This window comes from Coffea eugenioides, chromosome 4, assembly GCF_003713205.1.
Source record: "Coffea eugenioides isolate CCC68of chromosome 4, Ceug_1.0, whole genome shotgun sequence".
In the NCBI taxonomy this organism is placed as follows: Eukaryota; Viridiplantae; Streptophyta; class Magnoliopsida; order Gentianales; family Rubiaceae; genus Coffea; species Coffea eugenioides.
Genome location: NC_040038.1, coordinates 34,343,878 through 34,360,294, shown reverse-complemented (window position 1 = coordinate 34,360,294; position 16,417 = coordinate 34,343,878).

Genomic DNA, 16,417 nt, shown 5'->3' with positions numbered 1-16,417 from the left:
AGAATCGAAAACAAGAATTCAGAACCAAAATCAAAGAGGTAACAGTAAGTAAAGATTCTAGTTTTGGTTTTCAAAATATAGAACTAGAACTAAAACCAATGGTTTGGTTCTAGTTAGAACTCTTATTTACAAAAATAAAAATGTAGAACTACTTTAAACTTTGAGAAGTAAATGAGATGTTTTTTCCATATTCCAATTCAATTTCAATAAGAAAATCATGTATAATTTCTTTTTATTAAAATTTCTAGTACCAATAAGTAATGTGATCTTTTAGAAAATTTCTACCATTTTTATGCATTATTAGATTATTACAAGATCAAATCTTATTTTTCTTCTATTAATATTTTTTTCTCAAATTTTCTTCTCGATCTAAATTTGTTGTCGTTTTGTTTTAGCATGAATTTTGTAAGAGTATCAGAACTTTAACTATAAGGAACTGGAACCTTATCTAGAAGGAGCCAAAATTGGAATTTGAGCCATATGTGAGGCCCCACAAATTAGGTTCTTATTTCTTATCTTGTTTTTTTTTCTTGCTTGCTTTGAATTTGTGGTTACTTTGATAATTCAGGAGTGTTTTAACCCTAGTACTTTATTTACCTCGATGCATGTTTAATTTGATGCATGTTAAGTTTCATAGTGCATGATACTAGTGTGGCCAACTAGTGAGATGTGTGTGTTATATTTAGTGGACGAGAACGAGTGTAGTACTAGAGGGAGTATATGATTAAAAGTGTTAAGAGTGTATTAGAGGAACACAAGATAGATTAGCTCTTAGAAACACAAGAGAGACAAAAAGATAGGAATGGAATTTGATCTTGACACTTGTCAACCCTCAAGCCAAAACTTTGACCAAGAGAAGTGTTGTATTTATCTTCCAAATTAGTTCCAAAAACTCTCATTTTTTTCCTTGCTTTGGCCAAGCTCCTCACTCCCAAAACAAGAAGAGAAAAAGCTCAATTTTCTTCTTCCATTTCTTGCTTCAAATCTTCCCCAAACTTTGGTTGATTCTTGGAACCTTGCTTAAGTTTGGAAAAAAGTCTTACTTGGAGGCAACTCTTGGAGGAAACTTGGACTTGTTGCTTGGTTGAAATTGCTAAGAGAGGTATTGGATTGAAACCCTCTCTTTTCTTAAAATTTCTAGTAAATTTGTAGCTAGAAAGATTGGATCTTTGATGGGTTGTTAATGGGTTTCTTTGAAACCTTGATTTAAGTAGATGACTTGAAGAAAATTCCTTGTGTTTTCATGGCAAGTTAGGTAGATGAGTTGAGGTCCATTCTTGTGCTTTTATGATGAATGTTTGAGGTAAATTTTGGTGCTTTAAATCTTGATGTTGTGGTTTGTGTGTATATCTTTTGGAAAGGTTGAATCTTGGTTGGATTTTGTTGCAAATTTTGGTAAAAAATTTCTGCTTTGAAAGCTTCTTGCTGGCTGAAACTTTTGAGTGCTGTTAGCCCTTATTTTTTCAAAAATTTTGGTGGAAATCTTGCTCCACAAACTTTGTTAGATATTAAACTTTGATTGTGAGGTGGATTTGAACCAAAAATCATGAGTTTAAGTGGGAAGGTTGAGTCAAGTGTTGCTAAAAAATTTTCCCGTAGGAGACTCTGAGCAGTCTTGGGAAATTTGTTATATTTTGGTGTAGTTACGTTTATTATATTTGAAACTAGACTCATTTTTTTTGACTGTTTAAAATTCATGATTTGGTTCACTTTCTATAAATACCAGCAAAATTTCAAAGTGAGCTAAAAATCTAAGACTGTCCCGTTTTTGCACTTAGTTGAGCAATGAATTGAGGCTGAGATTTGACTAATTTATGGGTTGAATTTCATGAAGGTGTCTTCTAGAGAGTTGTAGACTTTTGAGTCTATTTTCTAACGGTAAAGTATTTATCATTTTTGGACTTATGAAACTCAAGTTATGATTTTTCAAAGAACATTACAAAAACTGAAATTTTCTTATGAAATGACAAAAAAAGCTTGGAAGGGTTTTGGAAACATTTTCTGGTTTTTAAACCTAACTTCTCGATTACTTGCACTCCATTTCATACTTGGATCATGGATTTATTATGTATATGAGTTTTCTCTTGATTTGAACAAGAAACCTTGATGTTTTGGATCAAGAACTAGAAGTTTAAATCTTGAAAGTTATTAGACCTTTTAAATGTGTTTTTAGTGGTGAACTCACATAGTTCACTCAAGCACCAAATTTGATCTCAAGATTTGGAAGTGATAACTTTGCATTTAAAAGTGAAATTTTGCACAAGATAGCTTGCCAATCAATTGCCCTCAAATGTGCTTTTAAAAAAAGCAACAAGTTAAAAAGGGGTGAAAAGTGGAGCGTCATGCCAAGAGTTTTGGGGAAAAATCTCACTTGCTTGATGTTCAAAACTTGGAGGATTTATTGGTGTCTTTGCTAAGAAATAAATGGTGGTTTGGTGAAGTTTCACTTCATAAGTTTTAGTGAACTTGAATACTCATACATATATATCAAAACTTGGGCAAAAGGTTAGGAATTAAGGAAGTGAAAGTGGTTTTTCCTTCCATGTGTGTTTTGTTAAACTCTTGAGCGGTTTGGTTAACTTTTGAATCGAAAACTCTTGCCACATTTTGGACTTACAAATGGAGCACTTTTGAATCTTCTCTTGAATGTTATCTTAGTGGTTAAGTGAAGAGAGTTTCTCTTTTAATTTGATAAGAAATTGAGCATGCTTGAGTGAAGGGTTAACGGGAAATTGTTTGGCCTTGGTTGAATGATTATGGGTAATCATTGATTGTGCCTGTCTCAAGTATTCAAGAGGAATTCTAGAGAAACCCCAGGAGAACTCGTGAAAGCTTTCTCTTGTCTTGTTTACTTTACTTTTGATGAGTGTCAAGTGCATGTTTCTTGATATCTTGATTTGAATGATACCACATGTTATGTGTTTGAATATTGAACTTGATGATATGAGGGTGTACTTTATCACACTCGTCCTCTCCTTCTTGAATGATCTTGTACTTGCTTGAACTTGATTGACTTGTACTTATACTTGTACTTGTGCTTGACTTGTAAATGCTGAACGGCAGCATGTACCACATTCAATCCGAGTGGAAGGTGCCTCTCATTCCCCTCTCAGTACTTTTATTTTTATTAACTCGATTGAAAAGTTATCTCATCGACTCTAGTACTGAGCGGCAGCATGTGCCACACTCAATCCGAGTGGGAGGTGCCTCTCATTCCTATCTCAGTACCTTCAGTTGGATTAAGTCGATTGGAGAGTTATCTCATCGACCATACTTGTTCTTGCGTGGGTATACTTGAGTATTACCAAAAACACTTGTGGACGTTCGAGCCCGGTAGAGGGTGAAACGGTGGATGGGTATTCATGTCAAGTGAATTCTACGGACTTGTTACTTGCGTGGTTAGCGGAGTGTCAACAAAAGAAAATGATATCCAAGATCGTGAAATGGCAAGCTTGTGGATTAACTCTTGAGAGCTCCTGTATCCTCTTAATGAGCGTGTTTTAGTCCTTTTGTGGCTTTACATGAAAATATTGTTGTTATTCTGTACATGTGCTACTTGAGTTGAATTATGGTACTTGCTTTACTTGCTTGCTTGTTTTCTTAGCCTTACTGAGCATCCACTCATCCCTTTAAGTTTGTTATTCTTTAACAAGAATTTGAAGTGAAGAATTGGAGGTGCTCGACTAACCAACTTTTGTGTAAAGCTAGTGTAATTCCCTGAGCAACTTTTGGACATTTGGAAGTGTAAATTTCATTTGTAGTTGAAATATTATAGTTGTAATAGTTTACGCTATTGCCTAAGGATTGTGGCTGTTGGTATTCAAGTATTTTCTTGGTTTTAAGAAATTGTTGGACTTGAAAGTCTTGATTCGGTTCAAGTAAGTGAGTGAGTCCTGACGAGAATTGGGTAGGCGGTCTGCCAAACCCTTGGGTATGCCCTAGGGGGAGGTGGGGCCATCACAAGTGGTATCAAAGCCGTCTCGCGTGGTTTTTGCGTGAGTTAAGTTTGGATTAAGTGGTGTTATGGTTCCGAGAGTGTAAAGGATTAAGTACTCTTCTTGAGTATAAGTTGTGAATCATGAATGTTATAGGCGTAAGACCTTTATCATGATACTTGGAGACGATAGATATGTACGTCAGGTAGAAATCTCTAATAAAAGTGATTTACTCTTGGGACCGACCGACTCGAATTGTGAATTATCTTGTTTCGGATTCCTGTGCCCGAGTACTAAAGAGTTGAGAACATTAGGATGAGAGTCGATATTTCGATTGAATTTGAGGTGAATGTAGATGCATAAGTCGAGATGCGGAAGATTCTACTATTTGACCTAGGAATTGAACTGATCGAGAAGAGTGGATCAATGAGTGTCGCCATGGTTTAGTCTCGTGCGGGTCTGGTTGGGGTTTATATAGATGATGGCCAGTTTACGGTCGTCGTGAATGTTTAAGACGCCAGTATTGCAGCCTGTTTCATTTCTCTTGTACCTGTGTATCCTTGTTCCATATTTCCTTGATTTTGCTGCGATTCGATTATAGTTACATATGTAATGCATTTTAATTCTTGCTTGACTACTCATCTATTTCCTACCTTTCTATGATACCCCATAGGAACCTGGTTTTGATTCCTATTTCTCTACAAGTTATGGATTATGTATGGGATTTTGGGGACAAAGACGTGAGTTTTATACTTATATGCGAATTTTGATAGAATTAGAATGATCGTCTTGATGGAGGATGGTACAAGGCACTAGTGGGGATAAGAGGTTATGGTTTCTTCTTGAGTAAGTTTATAAGTAAGTGTATAATAGATAGTGAATTAGGGTGTAGAACTTTTGATTTAAGAAATATGATTTTGTATTTTGTTATATGTATAAGTGATGATAGTAAACTTTATGCCAAGAACTCGTCTATCTCAAGTAGAGAATAGTTAAGATTTATATTTCTTAGGTGACCTGTAAGCAAAAGAACGGAAGAATAAAATGGCTAGAGTTTCCAATTGTAATTAGTTATTCATTCCGATCCTTTGATTTTGCTAGCAGGCTATCATTTGACCTTAACGGAATCGGTGATGTGACAAATTTGAGAGATATGCATAAGGAATTAGACATTCTTCCAACGGAAGTAGTGTGACGACCCCACCTCTCCCTAGAGCGTACCCCAGGGTCTAGCGGACCGCCTGTCCAACTCTCGGCAGGACTCACTCACTAATTTCAAGAAAATAAGTTACAACTTTGAAAGTAAAGGAAACGACAGTTCCTAAGCTTGGAACGTACAGGTATATTCATTTCTACCTGAACCGTTCATACATATCCGAATATAACAAGAGATTCAAGTTCTAACTAACTTCCAACCCTAATCAAGCACTAACATGAGTACAAATACAAAATTCAAAAAACTAGATTACGCTAACCTGTACCAGTCTCATGCCCGCGTTCGATTTCCCTATAAGGAAAACAAAACTAATAGGGTGAGCCAAAACTCAGTGAAGTTCCAAAGCTTCATACAGACCCAAGTAACAAGTTGGTCATTATGTAAAACTTGAAATATCAAAATGAGCGAGTATACAAGTTCGTAAAAAGAAACAATAATACTACAAGTAACAATCATTTCCAAGTATAAGGATACAGATGGCTCTCAAGAGCCAAATTCCCATTGTATTACTTGATCCAAACTCGTTGACACTCCGTCAACGTTTAAAGAAGCAAAACCATTACCGTAGATCTCCACTTTATCCCAAATTCCATTCACCAATCAATCCCCCCATCGGACCCGAACTTCAAAATAAGAGTGATGGTAATACTCGAGTATACTGAAGTGGACCATATCCAAAGGATTATACACTAAACAATAAACAATAAACAATAAACAGTACCTATGGTTCGCCAGTCTCCTCGACCAAACCCTTACTGGCTCGATTCGATTAACTAACCAATAGGGTGAGGATAAAAGTAGTGAGACGGGATGAGAGTCACCTTCCACTCGGATTGAGTGTGGTACATGTTACCGCTCAACACTTACAAGTCAAGTACAAATACTAATACAAATACAGGTCAATCAAGCTCAAGCAAGTATGAGATCATTCAAGAAGGGGAGGACGAGTGCGATAAAGTACACCCTCGCCTCGTCCAAACAAGTCAAGTATTATTCAATCGCATTAGCAAATCATTTCATTCAAAGATCAAGTTCAATCATGCATTGAAAAACACTCACCAATGAGTTATTGCTTTTCAAAACCACGCTCTAGTTCAACTCCTTGGTTGGAGTCCAAATCTGCGATAAAATACCGTTTAACAGTTTGCAATCAATTAGGGTTCAAAATATAGGAGTTTCACTTAAAGAAAATCAAGTAAATAAGACTTGTTCAAGTAGTATTCATTTCACTTATCAAACTCTAGAAAAATCATGCTCGCTCTTTTGGTTTCGATAAAGAAGCGTTGAACACTTATAAGTTCGCAACTTCTTGTTAAAAAAAACTAGGAAATCGTATTTAAAGTGGTCGCTACTTCACCTTTAAAAGTATATGAGTTTTGGTAAAAATTTAGCTTATATACCTCTACTAAAGGAAACTTGAATACCCTAGACAATCGAAATCCAATAATCCTCGAATCACCGCTTAAGTTCCAAATTCACTCACTTGTCTCTCGAATGAAAATTTGGGCAGCATATCCTTTGTATTTGTCAAATTTTTCAGCCATTTAAGACTTCATGTTTTTCGTCAAATCAACCCAATTCAAACACCACCAATAAACATATCAAGATAACTCTTTATTTAGGCTAAAACATCCAAATATAACTCATTTCTAGCAAATATCCAACCACTCACCAAAGCTGAAAATTCATCTTTTAATGTTAAAAAGTCACAATCATGCCATTAATCACCTCACAAATTCCATATCCAAGTTCAATACCAACATTTGCTAGTTAAACAACATAATCAAAGCTGAAATATATAAAACCTTAACTGAAATTTTCACTAAATAACCCAAAACTAGAAAATCATTCTTAATATTCCAAGATTCAAAGCTTCTATAACACATTTAGCAAGATTAAGGAAAATAAATGATGTTTTAGACTTATACCTTACAAAACCTTCTTGAAAGTGAGGAACCAAGCTATTTATTCCAAAACTTCCACCACACCAAACTTCCTAACACCCTTAATGCAAGTTTCATCGGTTTAGTTTTTGTGATTCAACTCAAACAAAGCAAGATCAAGGTGGAAATGGAAGGTTTCTCTCCTTTCTTCTCCTCTCCCAGTTTCGGCCAAGCCAAGCAAATAATGAAGCAAATTTGGTCCAAGGAAAAGATAAGGAGAAAGAAAGGTGTCTTAGTCAAACAACCCTTAGATCTTTGACACTTGGCAAGGCCAAGTTTTCTCTCTTTTTTTTTTCTTTCCCCTTCCTCAGTCAATAATAGTGGCTGACTTAAGGATTAATTTAGGGGAAATTAAATAAAATAAAAATAAGGAGATCAGGGTAAGAAAGTAATGGTCAAGTGGTGTATTTAATCTGTAGCAAACGGCGCACATCGGTTCAAGTCTATTTTCCTTAACTCTTTTATACTTTTGTTTTAAATTATAATTCACTAACTTATGATTAGCACTTCTAATCACACACTTCCTCTTATTTAATACTCGGTCTTATCCACCAAATTCGATACACATACCTCACCAAGTGATCACACTATCAAAATACGCAAAAACCCTAATTTGCTTTAACTAAAGAAGTAAAAGTAAAACTCATGATTCTATTATATAACTATTGAGGGAATAAAATGAGTAGTAAAGAAATTATAAAATAATTTATTCAAAATAAGAGAGAATTATAAGAAAATACAAGCAAATTTTCAAGTCGTCACACTCTCTCCCCCTTAAAAGAATTTCGACCTCGAAATTCATACATTTATTCGTAAATAACTCAGGGTATTTTTCTTGCATGTCCGTCTCTAACTCCCAGGTCTCACCATAGCCAAAATTTTAGTTAGACAATGAAAAACATGAATCGTACCATCTACCACTTTAGACGGGTTACGCACTGGCTGATGGTTTAAGATATACACTCTGGCAAGCACTCATGGTTTATTTTCTCCTACATTTGGTTGTTTAGGGTTTGACCTGAGGGGACAGGTTGCAATCTGGTGCTCAGCACTACCACACCATAAATATTTCCGTGCCTTTCGCCAACAATTATCTTCTGTATGATTGGTCTTTCCACAATATCCACAAGACTAGTGAGGGATTGATGATTGATCTCCTTGTGAGGCACCTCTTAGTTGTCCTCTTTCACCTGGGGCTCCTCTCGAAATAACTTCCTTAGATGTCCCCGAAATTCTCAGACCACCAGCTCCTCGACCCACCTTAGAGAGTGGCATACTTAGATCTCCTTGTTCTTGCCCTTGGTCTCCACTAGACGCACCTTTCTTTCTTACATGAAAAACCTTCACTTCAGCCCTTGCGATTTCTATCCTCTGGGCTTTCTCAAGAACCTCGGTGAATGTATTAATTTGTGCCGCCGCCTAAGCTTCCTGTATCTCTACGTTCAGCCCTTGCCAAACCGTCTCACCCTCCTTTGCTCCGTAACTATCAATTCAGGAGCAAATTTTGATAATTTGGTGAATTGAGTCTCATACTCAGATACACTTAGGGTTCCTTGACGTAGTTTAATGAAATCGTCCTTCCTTTTCTCTTGGACTATTGGTGAAAGATATTTCTTGTTAAACTCTCGCACAAAATTCAACCAAGTCCATGCTATTCGCTCTCTCTCCCACTTAACCCTAATTACATTCCACCAAATTCTGGCTGGTCCCTTAAATTGAAATATCGTAAAATTCACCTACTTTTCCTCAGTATAATTCAAGGCAGCGAAAATGTTGATCATTGCTTCCAGCCATCTCTCGGTTACCTCAGGATCTGACTCTCCAAAAAATTTGGGAGGAGAAAAATTTTGAAACCACTATAGGGTCCTATCTTCCCCTATTTCAGGGTTCCTAGGCAGATTGACAGGGGCTTGACCCTGCTGCTCTACCAACCGAGCAAGAATATTAGTCATTTGCTGTATCGCCGTTGCCACCTGATCCCCTTCTTCGGCTCGGGGTCCAGGTTGTGGCTCAACCGTTGCACCTCTCTCTTCTGTCAGTTCTTGTACTTGTTCTTGTACTCGTCTAGCCCCACGCCCACGGTTAGAATCGTGTCCTCGACTAGTCCCACGTCCCTGACTTCGCCTACCCTCCATGCCTCTTTTGAAAAATAGACGATACAGGTATAAGTAAAATAAAGTAGCTATAAAGTTCGATAAAAATATTTCCAAATTATAAAATGAAAACAATAGAACATATTTAAAATAAAACACTCTATATGTCGCGCCCCACTTTTTGAGTATGTGAAAGTAGTGTGTGGAATATGTATGTGAATGTGTGTAAAAATGAAAATAAAAGGCCGTGGGACTTGAAAATGCGACGATTTGGCCAAACAGAGTTCAAAAAGGATTTTTTGCATGGAAAATGGAGTCGCCACTTGATATAGAGTTAGGGTGTACCAAGTCACCCAAAAAGTGATTTTTTGGAAAGAAAAGTAAACAAACCCTTTTTAAAGAACTTTTAGGTCTACGTAACCAAAGAAAGGGATCGGGGGTCACATTTGATAAGGGAGAAGGCAAAGGCAAAGCCTAAGGCATTCCCTTACCCTAGCCAAAGCTAGTTGCGTGACTTAGCCCTTCTTTTCTTAATTCTTCTACCCAAAATATGTGTTGCATGTTGGATGTGACTAATGGATATGAAAAAAATGCAATCCTAAATCTAAAATGTCTCTTATGAGGCTTTTTGGTCCCAATCACATGAGTTGTGATGGCCAATAAGGAAAACTCTCATAGAGGTAACGGGTAATGCAAATGAAGACCCAAATATGAGTGCAAGTGTGAAAATATAAGAGAAATGCAAAAGAAAATAAAATACAAATGTAAGTGCAAGTGTGCAAATGTAAGAAAGGTGCAATGTGTGCAAATGTAAGAAAAGTGCATGTGTGCCAATTGAGCAAATGAAGGTGTTTGTGTGCAAGGGGATGAAAATATAATAGTAGATACATATAAGTACAATTGGGTGCAATTTGTGAGGTAGAAAATAAATGATAAGAGAAGAAAAATGTGCAAACATGGCATGTGGATTGAGAAAAATATAAGTTGTGAGAAAATGTGGATAAAAGAGTGAGGAAGTGATATGATAAGAATGAGAGTGCATGAACCTAGAGGAATGCATCAAGTCGGGTACGGGAATGCCTCCTAATTTCACGACTTTAATTTTTCTTTTGATTAGAAGGAAGAACTAGCGTGCTAAGGCTATTTTGTAGCCACACTCGCTCGTTTCCCTTATCGAAAGGGGACTCTCAGGCAAATGTACCCTATAACTAGCATGAAGATGCAAAAGCCTAAAATGAAGGGGAAAGGATTGGAGGAGCATGCCAAATGCTAGAAAACTAAGAAAAATGCATGAAATGTAGTGAAACATGCAAGTATGAACTAGCGAGGGAAATCCCTAAGGGTCTAGCGTTGGACTAGCCCATATCTATGAATTCCTACTAGCGTTGGACTAGTGGAAAACGGGACAATGAGCCACAACTAGCGTTGGACTAGTGTGGTGACGTGCATTCATCCATCACATTCATCTATGACTATAGAAAGCAAGTAGACATGCCAATCACCTATAAACACGTAGCACATAACACTTAGCATGCTCGACTAGATGCAAGAGCCTAATAAAGCAAATTAACACATAGCAACAAAAGCAAGCAATCAAGCTAATGAACCTATTACATTGGCTAACTAAAACAAAAGGGGAAGGGGAAAAATGGACAAAAATGCTCTCCAAGCCCTATCTATTACAAGCCAAGAGGTGTACACATACCCCATAAAGAATAACTTAAATAAAAAGCAAAAGTAAAATGAAATAAATGAAAGGAATTAAGGAAAGGCAAGGGAAGCAAAGTAGACATGCAATTCTCACTTAGCACGTTGGATCACATAGGAGAGACAAAAAAGGGATAAAAGAAGTTATACCTCCCCGTTTGTGATGTTAGTAAAGTGAACAAGACTTAACTTGGGCTAGAGTCACCACAGAAAGAGATAACTTGGGCTAAAACCATCAAAGCAAGGGATTAATGCACCACTTTAAAGATAAGTAGAATAAAAGGCAAAAGGAAACTTAGAACACCTTAGAAACTTCAAAAGGGGTACTAACAAACCGCCAAATTCTTCCCTAATTGCGACTTAAATGTAGTCAAAAAGATGCTTAAAGACCAAGAAAACGGAATGACCCATCCAATTCCCAAATATAGCATCTACTAGGGACCCAAAAGCAAACATTACTCAATCATTCGAGTCCAATGAAAGAACTTCAGAGGTTCAAAAGCAAAGAACGGGTCAGGTAATCACAAATAATCACATAAATGTTAAAGCATTTAAACAACTTAAACATCCACGTTCGCAAAACTGGGGCCTAATTGAAAGGAAAAAGGAAGTTTGAGGGGTCAATTTGATTGGTTTTTCCAATTATTTGGGCCACAATGGAACAAAGGGAGACTTGGGGCCAAAGTGCAATTTCTGAAAGTTGTTTTTAAATGCATAATTCATGCAAAGGCTACGGAACAAGCTTCTGCAGCCTCTCGGCTATGGGGTTTTTTTAGAATTTCTGCTATGATTCATTACCCACCAACAAACATCAACAACCACAAGACATCACTCCTAATCATCAACCAATTCGAGCACCACTTTCATTACAAGACTAAAGCAGAAAAACTGGATTGGTAACTACCAGAGATCCAAGACATATCAGCCAAAGAAAGGAACAAAGCGCTGCAATTTTCAAGTCACCATTAGCTATGCTTTGGGAGGGGTTCATCAGATGTAAAATGCGGCCAACTTTCCAACCAAACAGCAAAGTTATGATTTCAAACATCAAACCAGAAATTCGACGTTCAAGTAAGCGAATCTTTCGCAACAAAATCTGCTACAACTTCCCTAGATTGATTCTACCCAAATATCAAACGCAAGGACATGAAATCCAATCCAAATTGTGCAGCTGATGCTTTTGTTTCAAAAACATAAAAAAAAACAACTGCCAAGATACACACGACAGGAAAAAGAACAATGGCAAGATAACCACCAAGAATCAAGCATGTTAAAGCTGTGGAACAAGCCTAGCAAACCAACGACAAAGATTTGACAGTTCATGCATCTGGTTAGCGACTTATGGAACCAGTATAGACAACACGAGGTGAGCCAAAATGAAAGCAAAACAGCAACTGTTCTTCGTGCACTGGGTTATTGTGCAAGTGTGCAAGTTCCTTGCTAAGCATAACTAAAATTTCCAGCAAACATTGGACTCTAGTCTTAAGCAGCGAAATCTCATAGATTCAATCAATCACGCACACAAATCTTTGGCAAAAACTTCACAATCTCCTGGGTTTTTCAAGCATAGCAAAGATTGGCACAGCGTTGCGTCCTAAGATAAGACAGCCCCACTTGAACCAATCAAGTTAACATCTTTTCCAAACTTTTAGCCAGATTATCTCCACATTAACAAGCTCTTCTAACATCAACAAGTTCCGAAAACCAGGCAAACAATGAATGAATGGAAACGAAACACGGAAGGCTTGTCCACTAGTTAAGTTATTCATACGTTTTGCCCTCCCCTCCCCTCTTTTACAACAATCAAATGGTGAACTTGTCAAACCACAGTCATGATCATTTAACAAACGCAGCCTGCTAAGCCGATAGCAATCATGTTAACAAGTAAGGAACCCATGTTCTAGTTAAGAAGAAACAAACGAGAGAAGGGTCTAGGAGTACCTCTTTTGCTGTCTTTGGAGTCGGATCGCTGTGGGTATGCTGGGATGAGCAAGATTCACCAAACCCAGATCACAAATTTTGATAGAGGGCTATGAAGCTCCAAGCTTTAAGTCCGACGCATGTCATCTTTCTTGCTGTTTTCCTTTGGTTTCTTTCCCTGGTTTCTTTTCTAGCCCACCGAAGCTCTTCCTTTCCTGCTCTCCTCCTCACAAGCTCCGCCGCTAGCTCTCCCCTTTTGCCGTCACCCCTATCCTCTTCTCCCTTTTTCCTATCCCTTTCACTGCTTATTCTTCTTTTGTCCGCCGTCATGCACCAGCTCTCTCTCTGGTTTCTTGCCCTTTTTCCAAACCCTTGCTGTTAATCCCTCGTAAATCCTCTCGGCTCCTTTTTCTTTCAGCTAAACTCCCAGCCCCCTCTCAGCCGTCAACCTCTCTGTCCTCTCTCTCCTGGCTGCGGCTATCCTTTTTATAGGAACCCCCCAATCCCTAAACCCTCACCTCAAAGGTGAGGATAAGGGATTGGTTTCTACCAAGATTTCCAGCCCTCCGATCTTCCAGCAATCTCCCCGTAAAAAATGACATCCTCTTTTGCCGCTGCTGCATGCACGGCACATTGTCTTTTTTTTTTTAATAATAATTTAACAAAAATATAAATAACTAATTAAGAAAAATAACTAATGAAGAAAGATTGAATAAAATGAGCGGAACTAGGCATAAAAAGATAAAAATGAAATGCTAATTTTTCTTTCTTTTTCCTTTTTTTTCCTGTTTTCCTTTTTTCCTTAAATAGCCCAAAACCCGCAATCGGGTTTCCCCCTTTTTCATTTTTCATATTTTCCCCAAAAAAAAAACATTGAATTTAAATCAAAACAACTAAAGCATAATTTTTGAATGCTTTTCCTTTTTCCCGAGAAATTCTATGCTAAAACTTAAAAACTTAAAACTTAAAAATAAAATAATAAAATAAAAAACTAAAAACTAAAAAGTGAACAAACCTAGCACGACAAATAACACTAAAAAAAATAAATGAAATTACACTAAAAATTTGGTGTCTACACTATATATATATACATATAATAACAAGTCACATACCCTATGGGACATTAACCCCAGGTATTATTCAAACACTATACATAATCAAAACTCGAAAAAGCACAGCTAGGTATGTACACTTGAATAATAAGAGTCCCAAATCTCACTAATATCTTCAATATCTCCCAAGTCCAGACTATTCGCATTTTCCGTGCCTTGACTTTTGCCATCCAGACTTATTCCAATATTACTCGGGATATCAACTTAGCCTAAAGATATCATTTGTTGGTACTCGGGTACAAGAATCCGAAAATATGATGATTCACCACTCGAACTGGCCAGTCTCAAGAGGAAATCAACCACTTTTGAGATTCCTACCTAACATACATATCTAATTTTTCTAAATAACAGAGATTCATTCCACAGTTACATGTCAATTTTCACAGTCCGAGAACCCTCTCCCGACATGAGCTCAAAAGAGCTCTGATACCACTTGTGACGACCCCACCAGGTTGCAAATTTTTGTTGCATTACTTGATCCGAACCCGTTGACATTCCGTCAATGTTTAAAGAAGCAAAATCATGACCGTAGATCTCCACTTTACAGCAAATTCTATCCATCAATCAACCCCCCGTCGGGCCCGAATTTCAAAAGAAAAGTGATGGTAATACTCGAGTATACCGAATCCAGTGGACCATATCCAAAGTATTATACAATAAATAATAAACAATAAACAGTACCTATGGTTCGCTAGTCTCCTCGACCAAACCCTTATTGGCTCGATTCGACTGAATAACCAATAAGGTGAGAATAAAAGTAGTGAGACGGGATAAGAGACACCTCCCACTCGGATTGAGTGTGGTACATTGCTACCGCTCAGCACTTACAAGTGAAGTACAAACACCAATACAAATACAAGTCAATCAAACTCAAACAAGTATGAGATCATTCAAGAAGGAGAGGACGAGTGCGATAAAGTACACCCTCGCCTCATCCAAACAAGTTAAGTATTATTCAATCGCATTGGCAAATCATTTCATTCAAAGATCAAGTTCAATCATGCATTGGAAAACACTCACCAATGAGTTATTGCTTGTCAAACCACGCTCTAGTTCAACTCCTTGGGTAGAGTCCAAATCTGTGATAAAATACCGTTCAACAGTTTACAATCAATTAGGGTTCAAAATATAAGAGTTTCGCTTAAATAAAATTAGGTAAATAAAACTCGTTTAAGTTGTATCCATTTCACTTATCAAACTCTAGAAAAATTATGCTCGCTCTTTTGGTTTCGATAAAGAAGCGTTGAACACTTATAAGTTCGTAATTTGGCTTTAAAAAAAATTATAAAATCGTATTTAAAGCGGTCGCTACTTCACATTTAGAAGTATATGAGTTTTGGTAAAAATTCAACTGATGCGGATACGGGTGCGCAACAACTTCAACCTTGGGTCAGGGACCCTTTGATCAACATTGGTGGTCCGATGACAAGATCAAGAACCAAGAAGGTGAAGGAAGCTTTACGAGCCTTGATCATTCACCATACAAGCAAGGAGCAAGCTAGGTTTGAAGATTTGATGGACCATGAAGTTACTTTGTTCACTTGTACGTTTGAAGTGAAGGAATGATCTCATACTTGTTAGCTTAGTTGGTAGTTGTTTTAAGACTGTCTAGTTTAGTAGTTGTTAGGCGTTGAGTATTTTATTACTTATTGGGCCTTATCGGAAAGCCTTAAAGAGCTGGCTCTTTAAGCTCTTTATGCGGACCGAATTTCTTCCAGGTTTATGTGGGCCGGATTTTGCCCTAGTTTTAACCTATAAAAAGGTACCTCTTGTATGAGTAAGGAGAGATTATTACAACCAGAAATCGTGATGAATTTTCCTTCAAGTTCTTAATCGAACTTACTCTTGAATTCTTGAGTTCATGGCTTAGGATTCAAATCAGACTTTATCGATTAGCTTGTTTCCTAATCGTGGTGTCGCTTCATCCATCCTTATTTGCTTAAGGTTGCTGATTACCTTTGTGTGTCAGAGGTCTTGAATTCATGAGAACAATCGAGTTCAATTTCTGTTGGGAGAAAAGATCCAACTCTGATAATTACAAGGTTGGGAGGTTCTAAGAGGGTCTTCCCCTAGGGTTGCCTATATCAGTTGGTAATCAGAGCACCAGGTTAATTCTCTTTTAATTGAAGTTGTTCATATCTTGTTAGTTGTGTCTTTTGTCAAAAAAAAAATTGTAGCGATTACTGTTCATCTGTTTGGGTGTTGTCTTTTTGTGTTTTCTGTCCAAGTTCTTGGGTTTGTTATACTTGTGTTTGGGTTGTTAGGGTTTAAAGACAAAAAAAAAAAAAGAGTCACGTACCTTATATTGTTTAGTGTTCAAGTTGCTAGAGTATTGCTGGAATTTTCTTTTGAGTATTGCTGAAATTCTGTTTTGCCTATTTCTTGAGAATTGGTTGTTGTTTTTGCAAACCCTAGACACCGCAACATAATTTGGGGAAATTCTTGTGTTTCTTGAACAAATTCTTGAAGTTCTTGGACCACCAAGTCTTGT